The 14,999-nt window shown below is 47.7% G+C and overlaps 1 long non-coding RNA gene across 1 annotated transcript in view; it reads left to right on the forward strand.

Annotated features, from left to right (window-relative positions):
- The first annotated feature begins 1,009 nt into the window (after positions 1-1,009).
- The window catches only part of LOC135315794 (uncharacterized), a 212,058-nt gene continuing 198,068 nt past the window's right edge, over positions 1,010-14,999 (forward strand). The window contains exon 1 of the long non-coding RNA XR_010375282.1: positions 1,010-1,021. This is a non-coding gene — a long non-coding RNA (uncharacterized LOC135315794). The remainder of the gene's footprint in view (positions 1,022-14,999) is intronic.

Consider the following 14,999-nt stretch of genomic DNA (forward strand, 5'->3'; position numbering starts at 1 on the left):
CAACAGAGCAGGATTCAGACAAGATGACCTGGAGCAGGTACTCATGGCTCCTAGACCTCTTTCAGACAGCCCTTAGCCCAACAACTCACTTCTTTATACAGGTCCTTGTCAAGGCTTGCTCTGGATTTGATTCCCCACAGCCTTCAGGACTGCATCCCACCAGTTTGATATAGTGCGATGCCAATTATTTCAGCTGTGACATGTGAGGATAAAGTTGTGGGGGAGGAGGCTGAATAAGACCCTGAGAAATCACACTGGCCAGATCTTCAGAAGCACTGAAGAAACTAATTCCCTTCAAAATCAATACTGCAATGCCGTTGAGGAATCAAAGCAATGTACTTGAGTGCGAGCAGAGCTGAATATACCTGTGAACAAGTGTCCTGATCACGTACACCGCGGTGCCTGATCCCCTTTGCCTGGCAATATTACAAGTCATGAGAAAATTAATTGCAGTCCACAGGGCAGTGCAATCATAAAGCATGGGTAAATGAGTGGTGAATCAGGGCCAATAAAAATACACTCACAGTGACCAAAACACTCTTTGCCAGCCCATTCTTTTCCCCTTCTATTTTTTGTCTTCTCCTCTTCATGCTTAACTTCACTTCTCAGGCTTCCTAGCACTATGATTATTATTATTGCTATTATTATTATCATTGTTGCTTTGTGGGCTGAGAGTTGCAGATCTCAAGAATAAAGCAGATGTCAGCAGCACCAAAGGATCCTATTCTATTACACAGCAGAACAAATGAGTATGTCAAGGAAGGGCTCTCCAATCTAACAAGAAAACAGCACAAACAGACACAAAATAAATAAAGAAAGAAACCCTGCAGGGACAGGCAGGCTAGTTCTGATTAGATATTATGCTAACATGATGCCTACTTTCTACGCTAACGGTGTTTTAATACATTTAAACGATACTGGGGAAATAAGTCATGAAATAGGAGAAGAAGCCTTCGTGTCAGAAACAATTAAGATTATCCAAGGGGGCCAGACTGCTTCTCTCATGGAAACGCAGCTCATGGTGTGGGATTATGAATGTAGCCCAAATGGTATTTACATAGTGTGCCCGATGCCATCTCATTACCTTTGCCAATGATTGCTTTTCCCGGCTGCTGGAAGAGCAGTCTGGCTGGTGAGGAGAAGGCCACCACCAGCGTCTGCATCACAGCGAAGTCTCAGCCTGTGCTGAGGCTCCAGGAGGCCCCTGGGTTTTGCAGGGACATGCCACAGAGGAGATACCTTAGCAGCCGTAAGAGGGGCCAGAGTCAGCTGCCACACTGGTGTCCACACTTGATCCTTGCAGAGGGTGCATGCCCACCTCCGGCTTTCCTGCAGAGAGGCCATGAGCAATATGGAAATGCACAATTCTACAGCAAGGCCATGCTCACAGTCTTTAGAGTATTCTCCCTCCAAACTTTCTGAGCAGGGAGAAAACCAAGTCTTGCCTGACTCAACCTGTAGCCTTTCATCTCATCTTCTCCCCAGCTGCCTCCCCATGCTCCCCCATCCCACAGATAGGAAAATCTCTTTTCTCTCGAAGCACTTGCATAAAAACCTGAATACACTTGTCAAGCTCCTTGCAGCGATGTTAATGTTGCTTGTGAAACTGTGGCCTTGGGAGACCCTCCATCTCCTGAGTGTTTGTGGCCCTGGTAAATGGCCATTTATTAGCTGCAGCCCATAATTTCCTTCCTCCTGCAAGACATCCTGTAAATTTCCTTGAGATGACAAGCTACGAATGAAAAGTGTACTCGTTTTCCAGCTACAGCATATAAAGTATGGATATGGGCATGAAATCCTGACTCCATCAAGAAAGAAGAGACTTTTCTTTTTAGGACCTGAGGCTCTAAGGACCCAGGGCTGAGCTGAAGCCTCCATACGTCGTGAGCTGGTGTCTGCTCAGTCACAGAGCAGACAATCCCAATTACCAGTAACCCAATTCACCCAAGGGCTCTGACAGATGAGCTTTGATGAACCCCACAGCAGTAGTTTAAGAACTTCCTGGTGACCCTCCTCCCGTTACTCCCTTTGCAGATTTGGCAGATGGGAATGTGCGTCCTCCCGTGGCTCTGCCATGGTGGAACCTGGTGCATTAGCTTAAAAGCACTGAGACTCCAGATGATGAACTAGAGCTGCCGAGACTTTCTGTCACAGGGGCAATAACTTGTGGCTGATGGACGAGGCAGACAGCTGGATATGAAAGTAGCCTAAACTGCCACAAAAAGACTTGCCAGCTCATCTGTCAGCCCTAAGTGAGCGGTGAATCAAACTGCATTAGCTTCTGCTCAATACTGCAGAGCAGCAGTTGTCAGGAAGATCGTACCCAGTATGCACAGGGGGGCAACTCACAACTCGGTCCTCATTTTAAGAGACTATGGAAAAAGTGAGTAGAGGAGAGACTGTATGTGAGAAAACAAGAAGAGGACTTCAATATGGCTAACATACAACTTTATTTCTTTAAATCTAGAGCCTGAATACAAGCTATTGCCAATAGCAAGCTAGAGTCATTGCAGTCTAAAACAATCTCAGAAGTTGGATTTTGTGGAGCTGAGGACCTGAGGATGCTATGCTGCATAAATGCTCCTGCAGAGACTACGGCTACCACCAGTCTGTGGATTAATTCCCTTGGGGATGTTCCCCAAATACTGAGGCCAGTGAATGACAGCATCGGCAAACCTGGGAGTGTGATCTTGCTTGGTTTAGCAGAGCACCAGTAGTCACTGCTCTATCCTAAGCCAGCTCATGGAGGTAGGCAGGGATCCAAACTCCTGACACCTGAGCCTTGGTGGAGAGAGGATTGGATCATGTCCCCATCTGTCCTCTACCAGATTTCTTCTGTGCCTGTAACTCACCCATACCCTACCTTCCCTTGCCCATAAAGCATGACCAGCAAAGCTATTTACCTTGGAAAAACACTTTGCGATCAATGGGTAGAAATTGTCTCTGTGGACAGGTGGTATTATACTGAAGTCATTCAACAAGAGTTTCTTGGGGCAGTGGGCACAGCTCTGACAGGGATAAGAAAGGCAGTTGAAGTGGAGCTATGCGGAGCTGAATATTTAATTATGTTCTGAAGAAATGGAAACATCTTCTCCCCTCAGCCTTCAACATCAGGCACTCTTCATCACCTGGAAATGCATAGACTTGCTAAGCCATGTGGGCTTTTAAGTACATTACAGGGTCCTACCGCAATCTCTAGTCTTACTAAAAATCTTGTGAGTGATGGTGCACGATGAAATTAGACCCCACCAAAAAGACGCAAGACAGTTCATATTTCATAGAGTTTTGACCTCAGGACACTGTGTACACATTCAGACGTTTCTGCACCTAACACCCTCCAGATATATTTTCAAATTCAACTGAAAACTAGGAGGGCTAGAAGAACTTTTTTAAGGGAATGCTGTAATTTTACATAACCATTACTCCAGAAGAACTTCAGACTCCCTAGCGAGATATAAGGCTTATCCTAACCCTGCAGAAATGAACACAGAGGCAATAGAAGAAGGAGTGAATGAGAATGTGAATTATAAAAAGCAATTTCATAGACATGCGATTTTCCCGCCCTTTTTCCCTTTCTTTAAATGTAGCCCTAAAATAGAGTTTTCTTGAGAAGGCAATCAGAAAAACCGGAGCCTGAGAGGAGTCTAAAGAAGCAGCCTTACAAATATGCCTATCTGAATACATATGTTTATATATATATAAAAAGTTACTGCCCTAGGAGGCTTCAGTAGAGTTCCTATAAATGTGAGTCATTGTCCTAGATACAAATAGGAATGGTCTGAAGTTCAAGAGGAAATCCTGAAAAGATAATGGAGGTTATTTTATCCTACAGGGAGACTGTGTTCTTGGCTTGGACTGAGCCCTGAGCAGCCAGTCTTCTTGGCAAGTCTTCTTCCCTCCAAACAAGGGGCCACTCAGCTGAGGGGTTTGAGGATCGCTTATGATGAACAGTAACAAATAACAGCATGGGGAAACAAAGAAGAAAACAGGGGGTACAGGCAGGAAAGGTAACTGTGGGCAACTGACAGATTTCATATGGAGAAAGATATGAGGAAACACATTCAAGAAGAGTATGCAAAAACAACTCTAGAGCCTTCATCAGGAGGCAGAGGTCAAAATTATGGGAATAGAAGAAGAGGAACATCCAGCAGTTTGTGACACAGCTGGTTTAAGTTCAACGCAGATCGCAAAAATCAGGAGGGCAGTGCTACATAGCCTCAGTGGGATGAGGGAAGGTGGTCAATGGAGATGACTGAGAATGCAGAAGACCCAACACCACCTTCCTTACACCCAGAACTAGAGAGCCAGAAGTCTGGAAGTTGAGGGAGAAGCAGCTGTTGGCGTACAGTGGAGGTTACAGCCTGCACAGAGATGGGGCCTAGGGTATGGTGTGAACCTCTATGGGAAGGGAATGGCTTTTTAGACAACTGATTGTATTCCCTGGAAATATTTTGTTAGGAGAAACAAATTGTTAGGCCTGAATGACTTTCTGGCATAAATCAGTTTGCCTCCTTTGCCAGGAATGACCATACAACTCACAGGAGCCAGTGCAAAACCTGTTACAGCTGGCCCGAGCTATGCAAGTCGAAATAAATTGGTTGGTCTACACCCCTGAATGCTCTGCATGCTAGTGATACCCTTGCTGCTCGTTCCAGGCATTAAAGTTGTTTGAATATTCATTATGGTTTTTCATTATTAATCAGCTGGTTTTAGTCCCTGTTTACAAGAGAGTGAGAACACTGGGAGTGCAACAAGCCAGGGAGGGATGTGAGGAAGAGCGCTACAACTTTCTTTGTGTGAACATAATTAGGGCTGACCCTAATTAACACTGGCCTTCCCTTTCCTGGCAGCATTCATCCGGGGACCTCAGACACACTCACATTGCTGCCCACTGTTTCTTCTGCATTAGGTTAGGAATCTCCCCCTTTCCTGGGGACAGAGCTGAAGCATGGAGAGGTGAAATTGTTTGAGACCACCTTCTGACTTGGCAGTGGGCCTGGGCTTAGACCAAAGAAGTCATGGCTTCCTCTTCATCCAGTATCACCCCAAGACACCTCTGGACCGCCCATCAAGGCATAGAACTACTGGGAAGGACGGGTGAACAAGTGGCCACTTTGGGAGCTTACTGTGGCAAGCATGGAAAGAAAGGGAACACATGGCATAACCCAAAGCACCATTACGTTACCGTATGACTCTATGATGTGTTCATGTCTTGAGGAGTACATTCTGGTCCTATCCCCACCCCAGATGACATAGCAGAACTTGTCACAGTAAAGGAAGGGCAACGAAGATGGACAAAGGTATGCAGCTGCTCCCATGCAAGTTACTACATGTATAAAGTAGCAAGTAACTGCATAGAGGTGGGGATTTTGTGGCTGGAAAAGAGAATGCTGGGGAGAAGGATATAATAGAAGTGTACAGAAGCAGGAATAGTGGAAAAACAAATGAATGGGAAGAGCAGAGAATGGTTATTCATTGTTCCTAGAAATCAAGAAGTAGGAGGCAAATGAAGTACAGCATGTTCAGAAGGAAAAAAAAGGAAGCGTGGGGGGTGTGTGTGTGTATGAATGACTTAAAAAAAAAAAGAAATTGAACAAATTCATGGAAAACAAATCATTCCGGGATTGTTAAAGCCCCCAAACTACTTCTGACCCCAGGAAATAACCAAGTCACAGTTTACTAGAAGACAGGAGACCATGCCTGGTGATGATATTACTCACCTTGTTCTCACCCTCCTCCTCTAAGCCTCTGTTACAAAGCAGTGTCAATATGGGGCAAGGCAGACCTTTGACGTGGCACAACAGAGCCACTCAGGTGTCTTTAGGCTGGTGAGTAGCTATTCTTCCACCTGTCTATCTGATTAAACTGCTCCTGAAGTGCGCTTACCTGGTTGCCATAGGCCACTTGCAGAATGTGGTAAATCTTAAAATGACATTTATGACTGCGTGGTTGCTAGGTGCCCATTGTGTCACGCCTACAGACATGCTCTTAATATTTGAACTCTGTTTCATACGGGGGCATCCTATTTTCAGGCTGCAATACTAGACGTTTGCATCAGCATCTTCCAGAGGGCTCAGTGCACCCACCCCTGAGATGCCCAATACTGGCCATGGCTGGGCAATGGACACTGAACTGGGCAGAGCACCTGGACGCTCCAGTGAGGCATATAACACTGCATATTTCATATGGCACTGTTTTTCTTCCCTGGTCAGCTGGCCTAAGCTGTCCAGTTATGATCACTGGGTTTTGTTTTACAAGTTCTAGTTCTTCCAAGTGAAGAAAGGAGACCTGGGGGCTGGGACGCGTGGCATCAATGGAGGGAGAAATATCTAAATATCGGCTTATGGAATGCAGGTGGCTTCAAAATCTCCTTTTTTTTTTTTTTTTCCTCCTTTTTCACAAGAAAGAGCATTCCCCATGGCTACACACACAGACATCGGATTTAAAAATAGCCAAGTTCCACCTCAACTGTGGGGGAGTGAAAGACAGAAGACAGATGCATTGGCTGCCAGCTAGACTTGACATCCACTCTTTCTTTCCTCACCCTGGCAGCCAGCAGTTGCACACACATGCACAGGTAAGGTCCTCAGTGGAAAAGTACACTGTGTCTGCCTCCCGCTCCGTTCACTAACTGGTGCGCCCCAGCCATGTGTGTTTGGGAGCTGCATAAGCCCACGCACCCTATTTAGTACACCAAGCATGTATCAAAATCACCAAGTTCCCCCTATTTGTCCTGCTTAATTCACAAACTACTCACTAGTCATTTGTGTGTGTGACTTGTTAGCACATTGCAAAGGTTACCATTCACATCTCTGCTCCCAGCTTGTTTTGTTAACTGCTTTAGTGCCTGCCCCACACAGCCACTTTCCATGGCTCCGAGCTATATAACAAATGTGTGTGCATGTGCATGACTGCTCGCATTTGCAGACCCTGGCCCAGGTCAATGTAGGGTGATCAGCTGCTTTCAAGGAGCCAGGCCTTGGTCTTGCTGCCTTCCCCCCACTCAGGCAGTAGGAGATTCCTCCTGTTTTCCCTAACTGGCTATAATCCACCCACTATTTATACTTTCAACTAAATGAATTCATTGAAAACATAAGGCACTACTGCCCACATACTCAACACTACTCTTCATGTACTCATCAGCAGTAGAAGCCACAGTAACACGGCAAACTTGCCTAATTTATTTGCAAACATGTTTACAAGCATCTCTTTATGCATTTACTTAAACTGCACGGCTCACAGAGAACTTCTTGCCACAGGAAATTATGGATGCTGAAAGTTTACATTAATTCAGAAAGCAGTTTGACAAATTCATAGAAGAAAATTTCATCCAGTGCATTAAACTGCAATTAACTGGATGTCAGGAGAATATTCAGGGGAAATATCACTGTAGGCTTATGTTATTCTCTTAGATTTCCCAGGCATGCTGTTTTAGTCACTGTTGAAAACAAGATACCTTTGATCTAACCCACTGTGGCCATTCTTGGGTTCCTATATGTGTTTTCTGTGTTTTTAGTATGATATGATTTCCAATACACCTGTCCTGGGAGCATCCAGGCTGCATTAGAATCTTATAAACTCATTAAAAAGCATGAAATGTATTTCTTGTTCTATATCCAGAGCTTGGCATGCTAAGCATCTCATTTCTGGCCTAGGATTATGGATGGAAATAATGGGAAATACACCAGAGCAGAACCACCTTAGAAGTAAAGCAGGCTTAGTCTCTTCTGCATGATGACAAGGCATTCAAACCTCTTCAGTTTATCAAAAAGAAGGCTGCAGAATTGATATGGCCACTACTAATGAATACTGACCTAGAAAGGACCGTCAGATGCCTGAGTTTACTCAGGCATGTCTCTTCTTTCTGCTGGAAATGTTTGCCCAGGTGGAATTTTCCCATTTGTCCAAAATTGCCAGACATCTGACCGGAGCAGTAGCTGTAGCTAGGCTCTGCATGACTGGAAAGTCCAAGCTAGTAACTGGTGCACGCAGGCATATCGGCTGTACAGCACACATGCATACACACCTGTTTACAAAATCCCTACCTAAACCTGATAATAAGATAACAGAGAACTCTTAATCCAGGGGCCCAAGCTGTAACAAAATCCCACAGCTGGATGCTGAAGGTGGGCATGCTCATTTTCCATATCAGTGTTTTAATTGCTGGTGGAGGAACATACTGAGGATCACAGTGAATCTCTACCACCACCACCATTTAGACCAAGCACAAATATTATTTCTGAAAAACACACACCCATTCATACAAGGAACAAATAGGGAAGTCCTGTGGCCTTCGACCTGCAGAGACATGCTCACAGTGGTCCCTTCTGCCTTTAAAAACTCTGCATCATCCTCCATCTCCTGGGACACCCTACCCTCAAGAGAGCTGTGAATATTAACTAGCATTGCAAGGATGATCTTTGGAAATGTCAAAACAATATGGCAGTGCAGGGTCCTGAACACCCTGATGGTGGCACCTGGCTCTTTCCAGTAGCAGCTAGACCTTGATCTTAACGTCACGGTTCAGCTAGTCCAACAGGTGAAGGAAAAGACTGGAACCAAAACAGAAGCCAAGGGACATGAGCCAAAGGCTGCAACTAGGTAAAAAGAATCAGAATTAGCCTGGAGACTACTGGTTTAAACAGAGCAGCCAGTCCCAGAGGCAGTCACACTCACACTTGCAAGGGAGCAGCTGAGAGGGCCTGTCTGTCCAGCAAATGCTCACAGACGTCAGCCAGGGTGGCCTCACACCCAGGCCTGGTAGCCCTGGTCCCTCTGTTCACGGCCCAGAAGAGAAACTGTTTTTTCACCTTCCCCAGTTGCAGGCCATTCCTGCCATCAGCTTTAAAGCTCCCAACCCTTTATTAAAACAGCCTCCATCCCACTGCCTAGAGAAAGCAAACATGACCAGTGGAAAACAAAAAATATCACCCAAACATCCAAGAAAACCATGAGCAGAGGCACTGAGCTATATCCAGCACAGATTTTTCAAAAGGACAAGGATTTTCATGGCTCAGCGTTCTAATTTGTTTGACCGTTTATTTCCAAGGAACACATCCAAGAGTGACAAGCTCCATTTATTTCAATGGGCAGCATATGCCAGCAACATGAATGGTGTATGCTATAAAAGAGAATGGATGTTCTCAAGCATCCTGGAAAGCTGTCCTTTCGACAGATAGAGGACGTGTCGGTAATGGAAGTGCAGTCTGCTCTGACAAGCAACGCCGTAAAAGTGGCATTCTGGGTTCCCATGTTTGATGTCTCCCCATGGCGGCCCTGCAAGATTTGCTCAGGCTGCAAGTGAAAAATTATTTTCCTAATACCTGGCCCAGGGCTGGAGATCCCAGCTGGGTTCTTCTGTTCTGCTTTGCCAGGCCAGAAGGACATCTCCTCGGGCAAAGGGCTACTGCAGGGTGTTAGCGCTGCACCCTTGCAGACTTTTAGTGGGTGGGTATGTGCCAACGCAGGCTAATCTCGCAAATGACATTACCTTCAAATGATTGTGTGATGTGAATCTGAGACGTCCACACAAGCAAGTGCCCCCTTTCCATAAAATACCATCACGTGGCTGTGCTGTTTTCAGTTTTGTCTCTTCTGACTACACCCTGAAGACGATCCTCTTCTGAATCTTGCCTTTCCAAAGCCTGATCCCACTGGCCCCTAACAAATCCTGGGTTGTGACTCTCTGTCTCGGATTCAGCACCACCTATCACTTGATATTGTTTGGTGGCCTGTGACGCTTTGCTGTAAGTCTTATAGTGGTGAGCAGCTTTTATTAGCTATCATTAATGAATTAACTAATATTAGTTGCATGCTTGGTCTTATTTAGTGAGCCGGTCTGGATCATAAGGTTTTATTGGCGTCTCAGCGAGCCCTGGAATTCAAAACAGAGTGATTTTCTTCTTGCTTTCCAGTGAGATGGTCCCTTACAAGGTGGGATGGGTTTTTTTTGATACTGAATGTTTCTCTGGCTGCCTTTCATTCCCATCAAACTTATGAGGTTGCTGGGAAGGAGGTGGAAGTTGTATGAACTGCAATGCCATCCACAAGAAATCAGCTCCACTTCTGCTGTGCCTCCAGCCCTGGGAAAAAACTCTCAAGCCAGGCAAAGAAGAATAGGTGCTCGTGGCTCCCTTACAGCCCTCCAGCATGGCAAAATGTAATCCCAGATTCTCCCCCAGGAGGTGTCTGTCCACTTGTGCTTCAAGATTTGCTATCATGGATTTAGATTGCAGTAAGGCCACAGCCATACAAGGCCCCTGGACATCAACTGTACAAACTGGAGACCCTTGTTATGCCTCAGTTTTTCCTATTCACTTCCCCTTCGTCAGGTACAGCTCAGAGACTGTGGTTTCACCATTTATGGAGAAGCCAAACCAATGCTATTCATACCGCTGAGGTCACCTTTTATAGCATTTGGGAATTTCAGCTAGTCTTGATGCCACCGAGGTACTTGCTTAGTGATCAACCATAGGCTTACAATGGCCATGACTGTATTTGGGAATACAAGTCATAAGGTGGCCTTGCATCTATGCAGCCTCCGTTGGGACCACGTTGATTCCCGACACACAGGTCTCCACTCGCATCAGGATATATTCTAACACAAAAGATACAGAGAGCTTGAGGAAGAGCCTTAGTCACCCCTCCTTTGCCAAAACGGAACTGTGTTAGTTTCCATCGACTGCACTTTTGCCCCAGAATTTCTGACCATTTCTGATGACCTCCACGTCTGGGCCAGTCGGCCCCAGGAACGTTGGGCTCTGGAAGCCAGACTCTTCCTCCAAGTGTGAGCGGTGGGAGGCAGGGGAGCTCTCCACTGGGAGAATGTGGCCCTGCCTCTGGCCTTTGTGGCTTTACTCAGAGAAGAGATTGTCAGCTCTAGCGTTTCTGACTGGCTTCTTAGTGCTAAAGATACAGAATCTACACCCTGGATCTTGCGGGTGATGTGAGAAGACTGGCAGTATCCCAGCAGGGCTGTTTGGGTAGATGCCACAGGACTAGCATGCCCAGGGCAGCGTGGGAACCTCTAGACTGAACATGTCTGGGAGCAGAGCAGTGGGGTAATCAGATCACAGTGGCAGTAAACAACACTTTATGAGGTGTCAGAAATGTCCACTCATAACTGAAGGGCATCACGAAGCAACTGCTTGGTCTTTTCCTGGAAATTAAAAATAAAAAGCAAGCCATGTGATGATGGCATGAGGAGGGTGGCTTGCATGAATTAACAGCTTGCTGTCTGTTATCTATGGCAGCCTTAGCCATCCACTTTTTCCATCACCTGCAGCTTCTGTGGGCTGAGACCTCAGACTTACAGCTTGTGGAGTACTGCAAGCCAAAGCTGCAAGTCCCGAGCCATAAACAAGTATGATGTGGAGAAGGTCTCCTTGACAGCTTGCTCCTTGAAGTGTGGGACAATGGTCATTTTGTGGAATGGGACCTTGGGTCTTGCAATGTGGAGCACAGTGACCTTGAACTGCTCAGATCTCAATCTCCAAAGAGCAGCTGTGAAGGTCAACAGAGGGCTAGACTGAATGGGGATGTGCCACAGCCTCAGTGATTTGCATCTGAATCTTCCTGGCAGGGTAGCTGTGGTTTTAGTTACTTCTCTTCATAGTGGCAAAGGGGTTTACAGAGTCCCTGTGCCTAGGAGCTCAAACACCCCTCCAAGTGCCAATGTAACTCCCCGTTCCGTGCAAACCAGGTACCTCACAGCGATGCCTCCCTGCTCTCTTCAAGCTCAGAGGGAGGCTTTCTGCAGGTCTAGGAAGCCTCATGTCAGGACTGGCAGAGAGGTGGGCTGAGGCCACACACATTTCAGACCCTCCCAGCCAGAGGCTGCACTGCATTTCTACACTCTGCCTTCCATGGAGGGGTGTGTGTGTATGTGTCTTTGACAGGCATGTCCCATGGCAGCCAAGGATCACCTAGCCAAGCATCTCCAGAAGCCCTGCTGGGTCCATATTGGATATCCATGAATCCAGTGCTGGTATGTGGAGTCAGAGCACCTGAACAAGTGACAGCCTCCTGCTGCCTTGGAGACCTGTGGTGGGCAGAAGAAGGGAGAGAAATTCCCACATTTCCCTGGAAGAAATGTCCCTGAGGATCCTCTTGCAGGCGTTTTTTTTGCTAGTGGGCCAGATGACATGCAGGGAGATTGTATTTTTTTGCATAATATCTACAATTTTTAAAAAAATTTACAAAACCCAAAATTATTCAGGCATGTTACTCATTCTTGTTAAGGTCATGTAAAGCCAAAGCAGAACCTCTCCCCATTCAGAGATCTCCCAGCCTGTTGCATATGTTACTAGATGAACCACGGGAACCCATGCAAGTGTTTTCCAGCCATGTCGCCCCCAGCCATCCTACCGATGGGACACAGAGAGAGAAGTGGCTCTGGCAAGGCCAAGCACTCACAGAACTGCTGTGAGCAGCAGAACCAGCTCTCCTCTGTGCAGGAGACCACCAGACTACCTCACCCACCCCTCCTGCTGCCCCTTTTTGGGGACTCTGGAAAGAGCCTGTCAGCACAGGCTCCTGGAGGAGAAAAGTCCCCAGGGAGGAAGATGAGCACATGGAGAAAAGAGACTATGGCTCCCATTTGATGGGATCTACAGGGAGAGAGACGGGGGAAAGGGGATCAGAGGGATAAGTGGCTGCCAGCGGGCGGGGGGCTGGGGGAAGGTGGCAGCAAGAAGAGTCACCTTGGTCACAGGCATCCCCTGGCTTCAGCACGAAGGGGCCTGGCTCCCTCCATCCTCCCGTGAGCAGAAAAGCCACAGACCTGTCGCTGGCTCCCTCCCCTCATTGTCTGTGTGCCGGAGCAGGGAGGCGGGGGGCAGAGGCACTGGGGGGGGGCCTCTGTGCCCCCCTGGCTCTGGCAGGGCTGTACCTGCCCTGGATCGGGATTGGGGGTGGGTGGGAGATGGGGCAGGGGGACCGCAAAAATAAATGCACTAGAAAAACAGTCTAATGATTCTCCACACGCTCAGTGTACATGATGCAAATTGATGTTTAAAGCTTATTTATTAGCTTGCATGCAGAATGCCAGTGGTGTTTTTCTAGATCAGTGGGTATACGGTTGTTTGGGGTTTTTTTTGGGGGGGGGTGGCGGCGGTGGGAGCGAGCGCGGCTAGAGACTGTATATCCAGAGGCTAGGGTTTGTATCATGCGCTGCTCTCGACTGTTATAATTTGTGGCACAGATTCAGCGAGAATCTGATCTGCTGAAAATATTTGGGCTGTGAAAACTCCCACACTGTGACAGATGTCAAGTCCAATTAAGTGACTCGTGTCCAGGTTTCTGTCCAATAGGCTTTCCCATTAAATATCAATTTAAGAGGGAAAAAATGCCGTCCCCTTTTCTCCGAGCCTTTATCTCTTCCGACCATCTCTAGGCTAAACCCTTTGGTACCAGGAGCGGATCCGCACGCATCGTCTCTCTGTCTGTCTGTCTCGCCTCTGCCACCTTCCGCACCCCTCCTTGGCTTCTTTGCCACTCCGGGAGGGGTGGGAGGAGGAACTGCACTTTCTTTTTGTGCGTGTGAGCGTACCTTTTCCTGCACCGACGTTCCCTCCCGCAGCCGCTCCGAACCCGCGCCGAGATTTTCGTGTATTTTGGGGTCTTTTTTGTTTTGTTTTGTTTTTCTTTTCAGCGTTGGCATTTCCTTCTTTATTCTCACTCGAGAGATGCAGGAGGAGTTAGGAAGCTCAGGGACGGATCGGGGTTTCGTTTATCCTTTTTTTCCCCCTCCTCGCCAGCTCTTGAAGGACCAGAAGAAAAACTAAACCAAACATTTATTTTTCCGACGGCGTCTCCCCCTCCTGCCCGTCTCCGCCGGACCGGTGAATTAACAAAACCGCACGTTGCACCCCCTCAAAAAAAAAAAAAGAAAAAAAAAAAGAAATAAAGGAGAAGAAAGGAGGGAAGGACGCATTGTTATCCCGGCCCGCGGCGTGCCTGCGCGCCGGGCCGCGGCGGAACAAAGCCGGCAGAGCCGCTCCGCACCCCGGGCCCCGCATCCCGCACCCCGGAGCGGCGGCGGCGGGCGGCGGGGGCGGCTCGGCCGGCCGCCGCGGGGAAGGAGAGGCCGAGGGGGCGGGGGAGAGGGAATAATCCCGGCTGGTGTTATCGCCGCATCCCTTTTGTTATTTATCGCGGTCGGGGAAGAGGAGGAAGAAGAGCGGGGGAGACACTTTTTCCAGCACAATTCCTTCCCCCCCTCCCCACCCCCCCCCGCCGCCGCCTCTCCCGCCCCGGAAAACCGACTGGCAGCAGCTGCCGGTGCGTTGCAGCCCGCTGCCCCGAATTAACGGGCGGAGGCAGACTTTGATGGGGGAAACGCTTTTTTTCCCCTGACGCATCGTAACTAACTTAAGTTGTAATTTATACTCCGCAAAGAAACACGGCGATAACGTCTCCCATCTCCGGAGCGCTGGAGGCCGCGGCGAGGGATGAAATCTGCCTTTCCCCACCCGAGCAGGACACTTTTTCGCTCGTAAGTCATTTGATTTGATCTTGATTTTTTAATTTTTCCATGCTCCGCACCCGGAGGGCCGTTTGAACTGTAAAGGAATCGCCGAGGGGGCGAGGGGACCTGGAGAGAGAGGCTGTCCGAACGACTCCGCCGAGGTAAGCAGCCTTAACGATATACCCCTTTTCCAGGTAGCACGGGCATGGGATTGCCGAAATGAAATGAAATTAAATGAAATAAATAAATAAATAAAAAACCAAAAAAACAAAACCCCAAACCCAAAACCCCAAAACAAGCCTTTTTCCGGCTCGGCTCGCCAAAACCCGCCGTCTGGATAAACCCAAAGCAAACGGAAAAATTCAAGACACACCGCAGAGAAACCTTTCTGCAACTTTCTCCAAGAACCACCTCTGTAATTGCCCGTTTTCTTACAACCGCCCTGCAAATCCTCCCTCCGTTAGTGGGCTTTCGCATAAACCACCTCCCCCCGCCGCTTGGATCTCGGCTGAAAGGTGATTTTAAACCTTTC

This window comes from Phalacrocorax carbo, chromosome 1 (assembly GCF_963921805.1).
Source record: "Phalacrocorax carbo chromosome 1, bPhaCar2.1, whole genome shotgun sequence".
In the NCBI taxonomy this organism is placed as follows: Eukaryota; Metazoa; Chordata; class Aves; order Suliformes; family Phalacrocoracidae; genus Phalacrocorax; species Phalacrocorax carbo.